The sequence below is a fragment of the Anastrepha obliqua genome, chromosome 5 (assembly GCF_027943255.1).
Source record: "Anastrepha obliqua isolate idAnaObli1 chromosome 5, idAnaObli1_1.0, whole genome shotgun sequence".
NCBI classification, from domain to species: Eukaryota; Metazoa; Arthropoda; class Insecta; order Diptera; family Tephritidae; genus Anastrepha; species Anastrepha obliqua.
Window position 1 is genome coordinate 108,226,232 of NC_072896.1, and position 15,898 is coordinate 108,242,129.

At 36.2% G+C, this 15,898-nt stretch overlaps 1 protein-coding gene across 2 annotated transcripts in view; it reads right to left on the bottom strand.

Annotated features, from left to right (window-relative positions):
* LOC129249321 (serine/threonine-protein kinase grp) overlaps nt 1–15,898 on the bottom strand; it is a 71,987-nt gene that overhangs the window by 50,098 nt on the left and 5,991 nt on the right. The window contains exons 1-2 of one of the 2 annotated variants that reach the window (XM_054889070.1): nt 5,640–5,744; nt 5,192–5,334 (exon numbers count right to left, since the gene is read on the bottom strand). The exons of the other annotated variant lie outside the window; for it this stretch is intronic. The gene's annotated coding sequence lies outside the window, so the exon portion shown is untranslated. Of the gene's footprint in view, nt 1–5,191; nt 5,335–5,639; nt 5,745–15,898 lie in introns of those variants that run through there. 2 annotated transcript variants of the gene reach the window in all.

Below are 15,898 nucleotides of genomic sequence, written 5' to 3' on the forward strand. Positions count from 1 at the left end.
AAAACAACTCGAAGATCGTCGACAAGGACGACGACAATACCGCAACCCACCAAATATAAAATGTTAATTAGAATTCTTAGTATTTGCAATAAAGAATTTTAAAAATTATCTTTCAATGAGTAACCGCAGAATTACAAACTATTATTTTGCTAAACAAAGCGTCAAGAAAAATACCGAAGAAGCTCCAATGTAAAATTTGTAAACCATTCCAAATATTAATATCCATGCAAATTTAAGATTCTTAAAAATTGTAATCAGCTTTCCTGGAATTTTCAGCTTCTCAAAAAATTAATTGTCATTTTGAAGCTCCAATTTCTCTTCGCTTGCAGGATTCCCATAAATATTTATCAGTTGTTATATCCATTTTTAGAGTTCCAAATTGGAGTTACCAGTTTTGAGCACTGGTAATTACGGTAAAATTTGACAAATGATTCGACGTAACTTCTCAATTCGGTGACGTTGATTTTCATTAAAATATAATATTATAAGCTACGCTTCACTCAAATAGTAAAACCAAAAAAATCGAATTCAGCGCAATCAATTTGCACGAAACGAAGCTAACGGCAGCTGCTTAAAAATGAATTATCTTTATAACTGTCGGAACGTCTAGGTTCCACAAACAATTTTTCTACTGTTATATACATATGTATGTATATACATAATTGGCGCTTACACCCGTTCCGAGTAAGGAGCTTTTTCACGTTCCCACGACAGTCGGTTCTAGATAACCGGAACGACCCGGATTTATATCCGGCCAAGGACTGTCTCTTCAGCAGCATTCCTCGTATATGCACGGGGATTGTTTATGCTGCTACAACAACAACAACAACATGAGCTTTTTCGTGTCACAAATGCACTCGAAGATTTGCCATTGCCTGCCCAGGAGCGACCGCTTTTAAGAAAACCTATTCTATCAATAGGTGTTTCGTGCACGGAGTTTCAAGCCTGTGCACTTCCGCGATTGTAATTTTTAACCAGCAATGGTCAACTGGATCGATTTTTCTAACCTCAAAAATAAAATTTATACAGGGTGGGCCATATAGCGTTTGCTTTTCGAACCACCTATTGTTTTGAGAAAGGTAACACAAATTTCATGTCAAATGTGTTCATAATTTACTTAAAGGTTTGACGTTTACGAAATGGGACGCTATGCGCTTGTACAAAATTGGGAAATATTGAAAACCTATTTCCAAAGTGGTGAGTCTTCTTCTTCTTTTCTGATGGAGCTCATTTTCACATCGGTGGCTACGTCAATAAGCAAAATTGTCGGATTTCGGACTCAGAAAATCCACACGTTACTGTAGAGAAGCAAATGCATCCACAACGAGTCACTGGTTGGCTGTGGTTTTTGGTCTGGCGGCATCATCGGGCCATTTTTTTTTCGAAAATGAGCGAGGAGCCGCGGTTGCAGTAAAGGGCGAGCGTTACCGTGAGATGCTCAACGAGTTTTTGTTTCCAAAAATTGAAGAGAATGACATGGACGACATTTGGTTTCAACAGGACGGTGCAACTTGTCACACTGCCAAAGTTACACTCGAACTTTTGGCTACCGTTTTTGAAAACCGAATAATCAGCCGGAATTCCGATATCAATTGGCCGCCTCGGAGCTGTGATTTAAGCCCGTTGGACTATTTTTTGAGGGGAGCCGTTAAGGACAAATGCTATGCGAACCATCCAGAGACGATTGATGCTTTAAAACACGAAATCGAAGTTGCCATTCATGAAATTGGAGCCCAAACAATCGAAAATGTGCTTAAAAATTGGGTTGATCGAATGGCCTACTGTAAAGCCAGTCGTGGCAGTCATTTGAACGATATTATTTTTCATTCATAAAGGCCAATGTTCAATCTTCAAAATAAAAAAAAAAGTTTGAAAAAATATTGATTAGTTTTTTTATAGCCGATTCAAAAAGCAAATTTTACATGGCCCACCGTATACCTTTTGTTGCAGCCTATTTCCCCTACAAATGCACCAAAGTGCTTATAACTGGACTGTCACTCCGGCAGCATTTCTCAAACATTTATGGGGAATGTTTATGCCGCTATGAGTAATTTTAATAATTAAAAGAAAAAAGATTCTAGTAACACTTTCGTAACCTTTTTATAAAAGTCATTATTATGTGCGTGCATTTTTTGGGAGACAACTTTTTTGGTTTCATCTCAAAAAGGTTATAATTACTTCACAAAGTATAATATTAGAATTGAGATTTGTTTTCCCCTAAAATAAGTGGAATTGTTATTTTGTATTATTTCTGGGATATTTTTTAATAAGAACCAATTAAAAATAATAGTTAAAAGAAAAAATAAAAAACAAAAATTAAAAAAGAAAATTAAAAAAAAATATAACAAAATTATAAAAAATAAAATATATTAAAACATAAAAAAATAGAAAAAAAATTTAGAAATATAAGAAAAATTATAAAACAGTTATAAAAAATTATAAAAAAAATAAAAAAATTATAATACAAAAAATAATAAAAAATAAGAAAAAAAAATAATCAAAATAAGAAAAAAAATAATACAAAATAATAAAAAAATACTACAAAATTAGAAAAAAATAGCAAAATAAATAAAAAACAATTTCCACAGTAAATCATACAAAATATATTTAAGGGGTTACATCTAGTTAGAATTTTCAAAAAATCGATTTTTTTTATTTCATTTTTGTAATGTACATATATTTAAGTAAACACTATGAAAATTTCAAGTCATTCCGAAGATTATTTTTGAAGTTATACGCATAAATGTAACGACGCGTCAGAGCACTTTAAATTAGCTTTTAAAACTTTAACCTTGTTTTTCTCAAAACTGTGTTTTGAAAGTCGGTGACCACGATTTCTCGGAAACGGCTAAACCGGTTAGTCTGAAATTTTTACACCGGCTTCTGAACTATATTTTCTAGTACTTAATCGAAGCTTTTTTAAAACCGATAAACATTTTTTTGTTTATACACAATTTAAGGCCAAAACTATTCCAAAAAAAAGATTTTTTTTTTTGAGAAGCCGCCATTTTGTCAATAAATTTTTTTTTGCTTATTCCTTCGATTAATTACAAGAATATACAATACTTTAATCAAATCCGTTAGGTTTTTTCATTTTAGATAATCCACTTCGGAGATATAGTGGTCACCGTAAAACGTCTTTTTTTGGAGGGGTTCCTGGAAATCTGCTGTAGCAGCTATAAAAACTGTTATTCTTGCAAATAAAATTTTTTTAAATATTATTCAAAGTTACCATAATATGTGTACAAAGGCTTAAAACAATTAATTCAGAAGTTTTCTCAGGAAAATTTTTTTAAAAACCTCATTTTTCAGGGCTTCTAACTAGATGTAACCCCTTAATGAACAATGGCTAAATATAATTGTGTTTTTGCTAATATTTCTTTTGCTAACATATGAAAAATATTTCTTTATTAACCCCATCAATTCCCAACTCTTTGAAAGAAATTTTAGGTAGTTTATGTTAGTTACGAGATGTAAAATGGATAACCAAAAATATGAATCTGTTTTTGCTAACATTTCTTTTAATAATAATGTCACTAAATATTTTGTTAACACACAAATTCCTATACAATCTTAGAGAGCTTAGCATATTAGCTTATTGAATTAACCCGGCCCACCTTAATTGTTGAACGTTAACTGAATAATATATACTTTCGTGTAAAAGTGAGCAAAGTAGTGCAAAACTATTATCAGTAAATATTTTAACAATTGCATTTCGCATTAGTGACATCTAAAAATAAACCTGCAATACGAATGTCTATTCATAAAGCCTAGTCGTATGAGAAATCCGTAGACGGTACATGCAGCAACGCAGACAATTTGAATTTAGTATGATCAGCAACTGCCATTCCCGGCCAAGTCAAACCAAAGTCAAAAGAAGCCAAAAAGGCCGCCAAAAGGCGAACGCGCGCGCGCTCATGCTTGTGAAAGACAAGAAAAAAAATTCAATCGCGAAAAAGCGCAGCACCGCGCAATGCTGCAATGCGTTGGCCGGTTGCTAAAATTGGTTGCTTCACAAGCGAAAGAAAAAAAACAGAAATTCAAAAAAATGCCGGCAAATGCGTTGCAAGCCAGCCACTACAACCAGAGCTCAACAACAGTCAGAAGACACGTAATGACCGACCAATGGTCGCTTATTGGCAGACTTATAAATGCCGGCCTGGCCTAGGCTACTGCGGCTGTCGCAGAGCTACAGTTTGGAAGCAGTTGATTGGGAACAATCTCGTTTTGAATTGTTGTTCGACAACAGCATCCGAAGCAGCAACAACATTGGCATTGCATTGCAGGCATAGCAACATAGCAACAGCCGTCGACAAAGCGCCTGCATAGCGCGGAAGAAATGCATTTTTAGACGCAGCAACGCGCAATATGCAACAGCGACAGCGGCAATTGCCTGAAAGGTAATGCCAATATACGAGTTTTTTTCTGGCTGCTATTGCTGCCACTGCCGTGTTGAGGCGCATTTCAATTTAACGTGTTTTTTCGCCGCCGCGACGACTTGAACTTGTCGGCATTTATTTTTTCAGCATTTTATTGTTTCTTCGTTTTTTTTTCTTTTTGGTTTTTTGTATGCGAATTTTTCGCTGTGACTGCTTTCCTTGAGGCAAGACGACGACAACGACGACCATGGAAGGTACTTTTGTAGAGGAATAGGTGCAAGTCGAAAAAGACGCAGCAAAAAATGGCCAAAGTGGAAATTCCAGCAATACAAGTTTTTTCTCCAGCGGCCACAATGCTGCTCTGGTTGCCACGACCGTTGCTGAGGGTACGATATCCTTTTTTAACTCTACAATACTTATCTATTTAATTTTTTTAGCAAACTCTTTCAATTAAGGAATGGAAAAGGTGAAGGGTATTAAAATAAGTGTATGTGTGTGCTTGCGTGCTGCTTGTGTGCGTGTACATACATATATACATATCACATACATAATAGTTGCGCTGGTATGCTTTTCTGTACCTGTCTGCACATACATATGTATGTATGTATATACATATGTGTGGGTAAGGTGCATAAGAGCGCCGCCGCCATAGGGCGTGTATCCTCGAAACGCTCGTATGGACTTCTTTCGCAAACAATAAGCCGTTAACGAGTAGATAAAATTGAATTTGGCGAATTTTAATATTCGTTAATTTTTTATTTAGTGAAATGAGATTAACATTTTAAGTTTTGTATTTTATTTAATCGACTTACATGTTTCGCTTGCCAACTAAGCGGCCAGCGTGTATTCCCATCCACCGGCTTGACTTCATTTCGCTGCAAAATAGTTTTCCACTGAATTGCGGTGAGTCAGTGTCTCTTTTCGTTTTTCTGCACGATTTAATGTTCCTTTTATTCTATATAAAATATTAAAAATGTGGTTTTGTTCATTTTTTTCATATTTTCTTTCCGACCGCACAGTTTGTCCACGCAACGGTGAAACCCCCGATACAACGGAAGGGTAGCAAAAACAGCTAAACTTAGCACCGCAATTGCTCCACTTCATACACATTGTGCTGATGTTGTTGTTGTTGGTAGGTATCTACACCACAAATTTCGTTTTTTTTTTCTTTCTTTCTTTATAACACAACTCAGTCTTAAGGCAGGAGTATATTACGAAAACAAGCACCTCGAGTGCAAATGCCAAACTATACTAACGAACCAGTCTTCAAAATCCAGCCAAAAGGCCAAGGAGATAAGCTGTAAAATTGTCAGTGCAAAGCAAAGTGGAAATTTAAGATGATACCGATTCCTTTCGTTACGAGCAAGTGCCAAAGTTAAACTGCAAAACCGCCAACTGCCGCAAAACGACAATTGTGTTCCGCATCATCATCTTCGTCGCTGTCAACTTGGAGAGTCGGCGAACCCACGAGCAGGCGAGCGAGCGAGCGAGCGAACGCACGAACAAACAAGTAAGGGACCAACTGCCGGCCGAATAGTAATCCACTGAATCAAGCCAGGCAGCAGGCGAAAAGGTGAGGGCAGTGTAGACAGAGCAGTCATGATAGCAGCAGCAGCAACAGCAACAGCAGCCGCCGCCTCACAATTCTGGTCCAGCCAGCAGCGCTGCAAACAACTATTGCCAGCATCAGCATCATATACGTACAAAAGCCTCCTTTGCCATAGTCATTATTGCATTCACGTCTGTGTATGGGTGTGAGTGCTGTCGCCCGGCGTGGCGCTGCAACTTACCGTGCACAAGTTCACCTCATGCACAGACACATACACACAATCTCAAAGCTGGCTTGTGCATATTCGCGCTGCCGCGCGTCGGCGATTTTTCGTCACTGTGGTCGGAAGCTATCGCAAGCTGCCGTGTGCCGTCGTATTATGTCGTTTGGGTTTCCTATACCTCAAGTATCTACCAACAACTTTAAAGAAAAGGGACAACAGAGCACGAACTGCGAAGTCTCCATTACTATTAGCGATGTGTACAGTAACAAAGCAGTCATCTTCGGCAACCATCTATAGCATTTGTATTGTCCTCACCAGCATCTTAAACATCCACCAACGCGAATTTGAACTGTTTGCTCTCGCGTGTACGCTCATGCTCTTCCTGCTCGTGAGACACATTTTTATTTTTTTCTTTCAGTTTTCTTTTTTTGTTTTTGATTTTGTTGTAGAGAATCTAACCTGCCACGAGATGGTAACTCCCTTACCACCTGTACTTCACTTTAACGTTTTGTCGTTGATTCGTCACCTCCTCACAACTCCTTCTGCTAGCCGGTCTGTTGCACCAACAGTATCACTATCATAATTATTGTCGCCATCATTGGCAGAGGCATCATTATTATCATCATCATCAGCAGCAGCAGCTGCAGCATATTATTTTACGAGTTTAGCTTCGTCAACCTCCGCTTGATTGTTTGGAGAGCACTAAAGGTGCTTTCGCAGCAGCTGTGCTCCAGACAGGCAGTCAGTTGAATCGGTCGGTTGAATCGAGAGCGGTTAATGCAGTCAACCTTTGACAATTCGTCGTTTTGTAAGCTCGTTAAGGTGAGTAAAGGCAAGAAGAAGTAAAATTATTTTGCCTGATGCCATTTGTTACAATAGCTGGAACACCCAACAAACCGAACGATACCTAACCATATTCAGCGTTCAATCCGAATGTATTCATTTATTTGTATTTTTGGAAAACTAAAAATCCTCAAAAAAAAAAATAAAAATAATAATAAATACATTCCAAAGTGAAATATTTGGAATTTATAGTCGGATTTAGATTAAAAACTGAATTGTAGAATTTTTAAAATTTTATTAAATCTTAATTGGGAATAATAGAAATACTGGTAAATGTGGATTCAGTGCCAAAAGATTTATCAATTTAATTTTTAAGGAACAACTCGCCCGCACTGCTTACCAATAACTAACTGCCCGTTTTCTCTCCCTCTCTATCTTCTCTGGCTCTCCGTGCCTGTAGTCTCCAATTAATTTTAGTTTGTTTGCTCAGCTCCCCCATAATTATTTTATCTTATATTAGTTGTCTATTACTTATTCAAAAGGATTTTGTGTATGTGACATTCTGGTTCTGCTTGCCTTGATTTTTTCGCATTTTAATTCTCTTGTAATTCATTCTGCTCTGGCTGAATTCTTCAACAGGCAACTACAATTCAAAATACCATTTTTGTTACCATACATACATACATACATACATATGTATGCGCATACGTACACTACGAAAACAGCAACAAAATATCCTTGCTCGCTGTTGTGTAGGCTACACCACAGCTTTCAAGTGTACAAAATTGTATGAAATCAATTTTTTTTTTTTCTTTTTTTGTGGCAAAATACATAATTATGATATAGCAAGTGTGGTTATTTTTTATGCGTTTTGTTTCCGCATTTCCGTTCATCGTGACCACTGGGTGGTATACGTAACTTGTAATGCTCAGTTTTGGAGGTGAATGCACGCAGCGCAAAAAGCTGCACTCTTACCAAAAAAAAATAGAAAAGTGAATGTCACTATGAACTATGGCACGCTTGTGGAAAATACGTGCAGAAGGAGACCAGCTTGCGGTGCAAATAGTGGCGAGTGAATTTGGGATATTCTGCTAAATATAAATGTTGAAATATTAAATGTTTTTTTTTTTTGTTTCTTGTTGAGCTCCCATAAAGAACGAGAATGTGATGTATGAAAGCACAGCAAATAAGTTGGCCAGGAAAAAGGAAAATTATGGCAAGAATTGCTGCTCTATGGACGAGATGGACCGGCAAAATGGAGTAAAGAATAAAAGAGCTGAAGATAAAAAAGTGGAGAAGCTCTAAAGGCCCGCGTTATATGGGGATGTCGTCTGCAGCAAGTCAACACTCAAGTTAAAATAAATTTTAAAGAACCGAAATTTTTAAGTTTTTTTCTGCATATCAGTAATGGCTACTCTATGAAAATTGTGTTTATAGATATTAATTAATTAGCAAAAATAAATAAATAAATTTAAAAGCTCATTATTTGTATGTCGGTGCACACTAGTGTACGTATTACAGCCCTGTTCACTTACCGGCTTTTAACAGCCAAACATGAAAATGGTCGTGCAATAGCAAGTAACCTTTACATCCCACTTCTGATATTATCTGACTTGCAAATTGAAAGTGTACGCAATGTTTTCGCATTGCTTTAGTTAAACTAAGGCTAACAGCAGAAAGCCTACCAAGAAAATTCAAACTAAGAGGGTCGTTTGAAAAACCCGTGCAAAGTCAGAGAGTTGGCACCACTGGCGTTACCGAAACGACCCGGATTTATATCCGGCCAAGGACTGTCCCTCCAGCAGCATTCACCGTATATAAGTATGGGGAATGTTTATGCTGCTACAACAACAAGAAACAACTGGCGTTTATCAAGGTTAACGTAGAGCCGAGTTTCAGCCAGATCGGTATATTTTATTGTGTTTAGCATGCGTTTGAACCGAGGAAGTTGAGTGATTTTCCTACAACAGTCGATTCTACGTTACCGGAACGACCCGGATTTACATCCGGCCAAGGTCTGTCACTTAAGCAGGATTCCCCACACATGTATGGGGAATGTTTATGTTGCTACTACAACAACAACAAGTGATTTTCCTTTTTCATCACCACAACGCACCAGCTTACGCCTCAGCAGTTGTGATCGCAAAATTGATGAAAATATGGCTCCACCAACTCGTTTCACATTCTCCCTCTTCTGCAGACATGACGCCCTCGGATGTCTCGTACTACTATTTGCTCCCCAATTTGAAGAAATGGCTGGCGGGGAAAAATATTTTATTCAGGAGGTGATTGCAGAAACGAATGACTATTTTTCAGACTTGGACAAATTCTATTATTCGGAAGGGATCAAACAAACTATAACTGCGCTGGAGGAAGTTTATAAGCCTAAAAGAAGACTATGTCGAAAAGTAAAAAAAGGTTTACCACAACTAATTAAGTAGTTTCTATTTCTGAACGAACTTTTCAAACGATCCTCGACATAAATTTTTCTAAATTTCTCATAAAACTAACAATTCGCACAACGGGTATTGGTTCAAAAAATCGATTTATTATTTTTTTTTTGCTTATTAATTTCTACAACAACTCAGGAATATTATCCTAAATTTTCAAGTCGATCCGAATAATAAATTCGGAGATACAGCCTTTGGAAGGTGTGCGCTCCAAGCCACTTTTATTGTTACTTAAAACTTTAAACGCGTTTTTCTCGGAACTGTGTTTTCAAAGTCGGTTGTCAAATGTTCTCGAAAACTACTCAACCGATCTTGATGCAATTTTACACAGGTGTTCGAAATACAATTTACTCGTGCTGAAAGAAGGATTTGGTTTTTGTTTTTTTCAATTACAACTATTTAAAAAAACAAAATGTCAAGCAAATTTGACCGAAATTTTCATTTTTTTGGAAAAATGTCTGCCAAAATTCCAATTTTTACTTTTTTTCTTTCCTTCGTTCAAGCACGAGTTTATGGTCTTAACTAAAACACTTATTTTTGTTTTTTCATTTTTGATCAGCCTGTCAGGAGTTATGCTGACAACGCGGACGCACCTTTTTTTCAAGGGGTCACCGGAAATGACGTCACAATGGAGGAGTTTTAATTTTTTGTTTTTGAAAATTTCAGAAATTATTCTTTAAATATGTATCTATAAGACAGAAAAAAGTTTGAATTAAATAAATAATTTTTTACATAGAAAAAAATATTAAAAAAAAGCCTTTTTTACCCGACGAAACCCATGTAACCCCTTAAAAGCATTTTTGCGTTTTTTTTTTGTATAACGGAGCCATAATTTTGAACTTTGCCGCTCACGCTTTACATTTACTATAATTAAAATAAATTTTTTGTTCATTGAAAATTAAAAATTAGCATTTTCTTTAATAAAAATTTGCAAACAATTTATGCAGTACAAAAAAGGTATTATTCTGATTTTTCATTGTCCCGCTGGAAAAAATCCTAAAATATGCTTATTTTTCCCCAATGTTACAGAGACATAATCACTTAAAATACAGTTCCAATATTAACTATCTATTTTACTTTCAGTTTATTTATTCCTTTTCTTTTCTACGCACTTAAATCGAATATAACAAAATCATCCACACTCAATTTATAGCTTAAGCTGCTGCCCTAGACTAGCCTAAAGATAGCATCGAGGAATTTGCTGTTCCCAATAAACCAATACTAAATCCGCCTTTCAAACGTTGAAATTAAAAAAGTAAAATAAACAAAATATAAACCAATTCGTATTATTTACTTCAACGTTTATTTTTATTAAAAAGAAAAACATAAATACACATATTGCAATCTGTTAACTAATACGAGAACTTCAATGACAAATGATAAATGATAAATTTTTATTCTATTTTTGTTTTTTTAATTTTCACATATCGTTGGGATGCTGCAAGCAAGTTGAATTTTCGTATCTCTTCATGCCAGCATTTTATAACTAAGATACTGAAATCCAAAGGATCTCAGAGTTGCGTAAGTAAATAATTTCTTATATGCATGTCTTTTCATTTGGAAGCAGTAAATGTAAAATATCGCCTTTTTACTACATAAAAATTACCTTCGAATTCAAATATTGATTTATGATATAAAAAAAAAAATTGTTTACATATTTTAATAGATAATAATTACGAGATTCGTACAAACAACCTGCGACTATTTTTTTACTTTTTTTTTATTTACTTAATTCATCAATATCTATTTTGCCCTTTCAAAGTAATCAACTCAAATACTTGTTTAATATACTTATTTCAGCGCTTTTCCCAATGCTCGAAGCACTTCTCATATGCGCTTTTTATTTTGATCTCTTCTAGCGATGCGAAATTAATGTTGTCAAACGTGCAAATCTCAGTGCGTTCATTAATATTTTGCGTTTAGGTACATAACGAAAAAAAAATTAAACAAAATTTAATGCAAAGAGTTTTCCAATAAGAGGTGTTATTTTGATATTCAAAGAAAAATGCTATTTTTTAATATAAATGATCAGTTGCTTATTTCATTATAAAGAGGAAGCTATGCCGTTAATAGTGGAAAATAACATCAGGCAACTGACCACCAGGACCACGCTTACAGGACAATATCTTTTTCATGAAATTTTCCATAACCGAATTGCAAAGTGGCTGCCCTATGTCCTCGATAGCCTCACGAACTCCCCCCTTTGAGGTCATGAATCGATCCTGGGCTGTTGGCGTAGACCTTCTCTTTCACGTAGCCTCAAAGAAAAAAGTCACAAGGTGTTAAATCACAAAATCTCGGTGGCCAATTGTGATGCCTTCTTCGAGAGATAACACGGTCCGGAAACTTTTGCCATAAAAGATCAATGGTTTCGTTGCTTGTGTGGCACGTAGCGCCGTCTTGTGGAAAATAAGCGTTGTCTAGATCAATACCATCCTATTCCGGCCATAAGAAATCGTTAATCATCTCTCGATAGCGATAGATAACAACTGTTATTGGGACACCCTTTACGTAAGTACCCTTTGAAGTCAACTTTAAAAAACAAAACAGGCCTCGTACAACGCTTTCGGTCTTTTCTATATAGAGTTGGATACTCCTCATTTCATAGAATGCAAGTGATTCGAATGATTACGAGTAGACTAGCATAACTTACTATCTAACAATAATTATTGTTATAATTTATTCTGAGCTATTTGTTCGCATTGGATGCTAGGTACATAATTAAAAAGTGGCTAAAAACAAAAACTCGTATCATCTGGTAAAAAAAAATGCATTTGGTGTACATGAAGACGTCTAGTCTATGAGGTCGTAGCAGCATCTTCGATCTGGGCAAATGAACCCGAAACTAGACAACCAACTGTATGGGTCTTTCAAGAAAAGCCAAATCCCAAAAATATGTTCACACATATTTGACTATAGTTAGAGTTTAATAAGGGATCTGGGTCTGGATGAGGTACTTTGATAAGTAGAGAGCACAAAAGACCATGAGGTCGAAGTGCAAACCTCATAAAAAATCTATCTATCTCTAGCCAAATTGGTCATAATTCTATCCCTCACTAGTGCAAACTTTCGTTGTTATTGTTGTTGTAGCAGCACACTAAGCCCTGTGCCAGTGCGGTGTAGTTACCGATAAGCCCAGGAAACGTGCTGTTTAGACAAGTTGGGTCCAGAGAGAGAGGGGTTTTAGGTGTGAAAGGGCGTGTGCACAGATGGTTAGCATCGTGCGGTGTGCCTTCACATGCCGAACATACTTATATTGAGTATATCGAGATCAATTCTAGATAAGTAGGAGTTTAACTTATTACAATATTCAGAACGTAATTGAGCCAAAGTTTCGCGTGTCTCACGAGACAACTGAATCTCTTCATCTGCAATAGGTGGTGGTTGGCCTCCGATAAACGCTTTCGATGTTCGGAAGTGTAGGAAGGTGGTGAGAGTCTCTCAGTAAAGTAGCCCTGCCTAGTACGCAGAACCTCAAAGGATTAAAACAAATAATAATAAACAATTGGGTGCTTGGCTGATCTCCTCCTCCTATTTGTTGTGTGCGGATTGAGGTTGTTCCACAAATGAAGGTACCTGCAGTTTTAAGCCGACTCCAAACGGCAACTGGTTTTTATGAGGAGCTTTTTCATGACAGAAATACACTCGGAGGTGTGCCATTGTATTCTACGCACTTCCGAATGGTAGTCACGTTGAATGGGTTGCATTCGGCTACGCCGGCCTCAATACTTCTGAAAATTACATTTCTCAAGTCTGTCGGACTCATATCTCGATTGGAAGCACCAACGGATTTTTTGGATATTTTACATTGTTACATTGTTTTTTTTTTTTTTTTTTGTAAATAATTTCATTAACATTTCTTTTCTTTTCTATAGTAAGTCACAAAAAAAATTTTTTTCATCCCAAATTAAAAATTGCAGCGCGATTTAGAAAAGACAAAAAAAAACAAACAAAAGATTTCGTCGAAGCAATGCTGTGCCGCAATTCTCTTGAATACTACTTGCACACGTATGACATACACAAGAAGGGAACTTTTTCAGAATTTCGATTTATTTCATTGTACCGCTGAAAAAATTCCCACAATAGAATTATTTATTCCGTCGATACAGTGACCTAACCACTGAGGCTACAGTCCGAATTATTACATCTACCTCTCTTTCTTCCTCTTCTTTTCCAGTCATCTAAATCGAGTCTAACAATATCACACACACATTCAATTTAAAGCTTCTTATGGTGCAGCTGTCTTCTTGAAACTTTTAGAAAAAAATATTTTAAGTAATTTTTTTTCAACTTTTCAGTTTTTCGTAATATTTATAGGGTCGACTTAATTAAGTCGGATTTCAAATTTTGCTTTTCGTGAGCCATTAAAAAACTTAAATTTAGATTTAATTTTATTGTTTTTTATAGCCGGATTAGCTTTCACATATCCATACCTATAAAGCAATATCACCTCGTCTTACATTAAAGTTACTTAATTAAATTTTTCCAAATTGAATATAATACAAACATTCGATTCAATAATATATTTGAAATTATAAACACAAGTAGTTATATAATACTGCATTTGATATATGTAAATATAAACTCTGTAGTAGATTTGCTTAGCAATTTTTTAATCTATTTTTCATAGAATCGATAGGGGTATTCATATAGTAAACGTTTCAAGTTAACAAATCGTTTTGCAATACGCTTACGAGGGGTATCAGAAATTTTATGCATGTCTTTAAGAGTCTCATACTAAAGGGTGTTTTTTTAGAGGTTAGGTTTTCAAGTTGGGACTACTTTTTTCGTAGATGGTCTTTTTGACAGCTGTCACTTGATTTATGCTCAGTTTGGTTTGCCATTTCATAATGAATAGACTTACACCTGAACAACGTTTGCAAATCGTGCAAATTTATTACGAAAATAATGGTTCGGTTCGCGCGACGCATCACAAGAAAATTTTGTTCAGCGATGAAGCTCACTTTTGGTTGAATGGGTATGTCAATAAGAAAAATTGTCGCATTTGGAGCGAACATAATCCACAAGCCATTGCTGAGACGCCGTTACATCCTCAAAAAGTCACTGTTTGGTGTGCTCTATGGGCAGAGGGAATCATTGGTCCATATTTCTTTAAAAATGAAGCCGGTCATAATGTTACAGTCAATGGAGAGCGCTATAGCGCCATGATTAATGACTTTTTCGTGCCTGAATTGGACGATGTTGATGTGGACGACCTTTGGTTCCAACAAGACGACGCTATATGCCATACAGCCAATGCAACAATCGATTTATTGAAAGAAACTTTTGGTGAGCGCATTATCTCGCGCCGTGGACCTGTGGCGTGACCTCCAAGATCGTGCGATATAACACCGCTGGACTATTTCTTGTGGGGCTATGTAAAGTCGCTTGTCTACGTAGATAAGCCCGAGACGATTGACGTCTTGGAAGAGAATATTCGGCGCGTTATTGCTGACATACGGCCCCAATTGCTGCAAAAAGTGGTCGAAAATTGGGCCTCTCGGCTGGAATTTATTCGAGCCAGCCGCGGCGGCCACTCTCCCGAAATCATTTTTAAAACATAATGGCAAACCATTATCTTTATAATAAAGCTAAATACTTGGCTATAACATTAAATTATATACGTTTTATTTCATCTTGAAAACCTAACCTCTAAAAAAAACACCCTTTATTACGCATCAACGACCATTTTCGTTAAGCATCCTTTGACTTTCTACTTAACCCCTTGCCTTAAGAATCGAGTGACGATTGTGTGTGCCACTTTCGATGAAAGCTTTTTTTGTGTGTAAAAACAATCCTATTTTTGATAAAAGGTTCTCACTTTCGGCCATAAAAGATATTCACGTATCTGACGCGAGGTTCTCATTTTAGGCACGGAAGTGGACTCACGCCTCCCACACGTTGTCTTAAATCAAAAGGTTAAGCAGCGCAATTAACATTTAGGAAGTCAGCCAAACTGTTGTATAAACTTTGTTTATCAGCTATTTAACAATAACCACTGACTCTTGGCAAGGGCATTCCCTGTCTCGTAAAATCGACGCGTAAACTTACGCAGGTTGTGTAAAGGATTTTTCATACAAATTTTGGCAAATTATTTCCGAATTGGTCATCTTACGAAGCATATGCGGCATAAGGCATTTCAACGTTTAAACGAATACCCCTAATGGCTTAGAGCCTACGATTTAAGACCATGAAAATAAATTTCTTGGCAACTTGGAAAAAAGTTCATAGAAGTCAACTTAATTTGTCTAATGATATATTAAATCAAACACAATTTTACGTCTCTTCATGTGAATAGAAACATTTTGGACAAGGAAATAAAGCCACAAATAGGAATAACACACTTAGGTAGGGTTGTCGTAAGACACACTTAGACCTTCGGCAGGTCCATTGTGATAATAATGTCATATAAATTGTCGGAAGTTTGACTTCTGTGGACATTTATATGACATCCATATTTGTTGTACTCACGTTATTTCCGGTAAAAATTAGCTAAATGTGCCAATTTACCGGC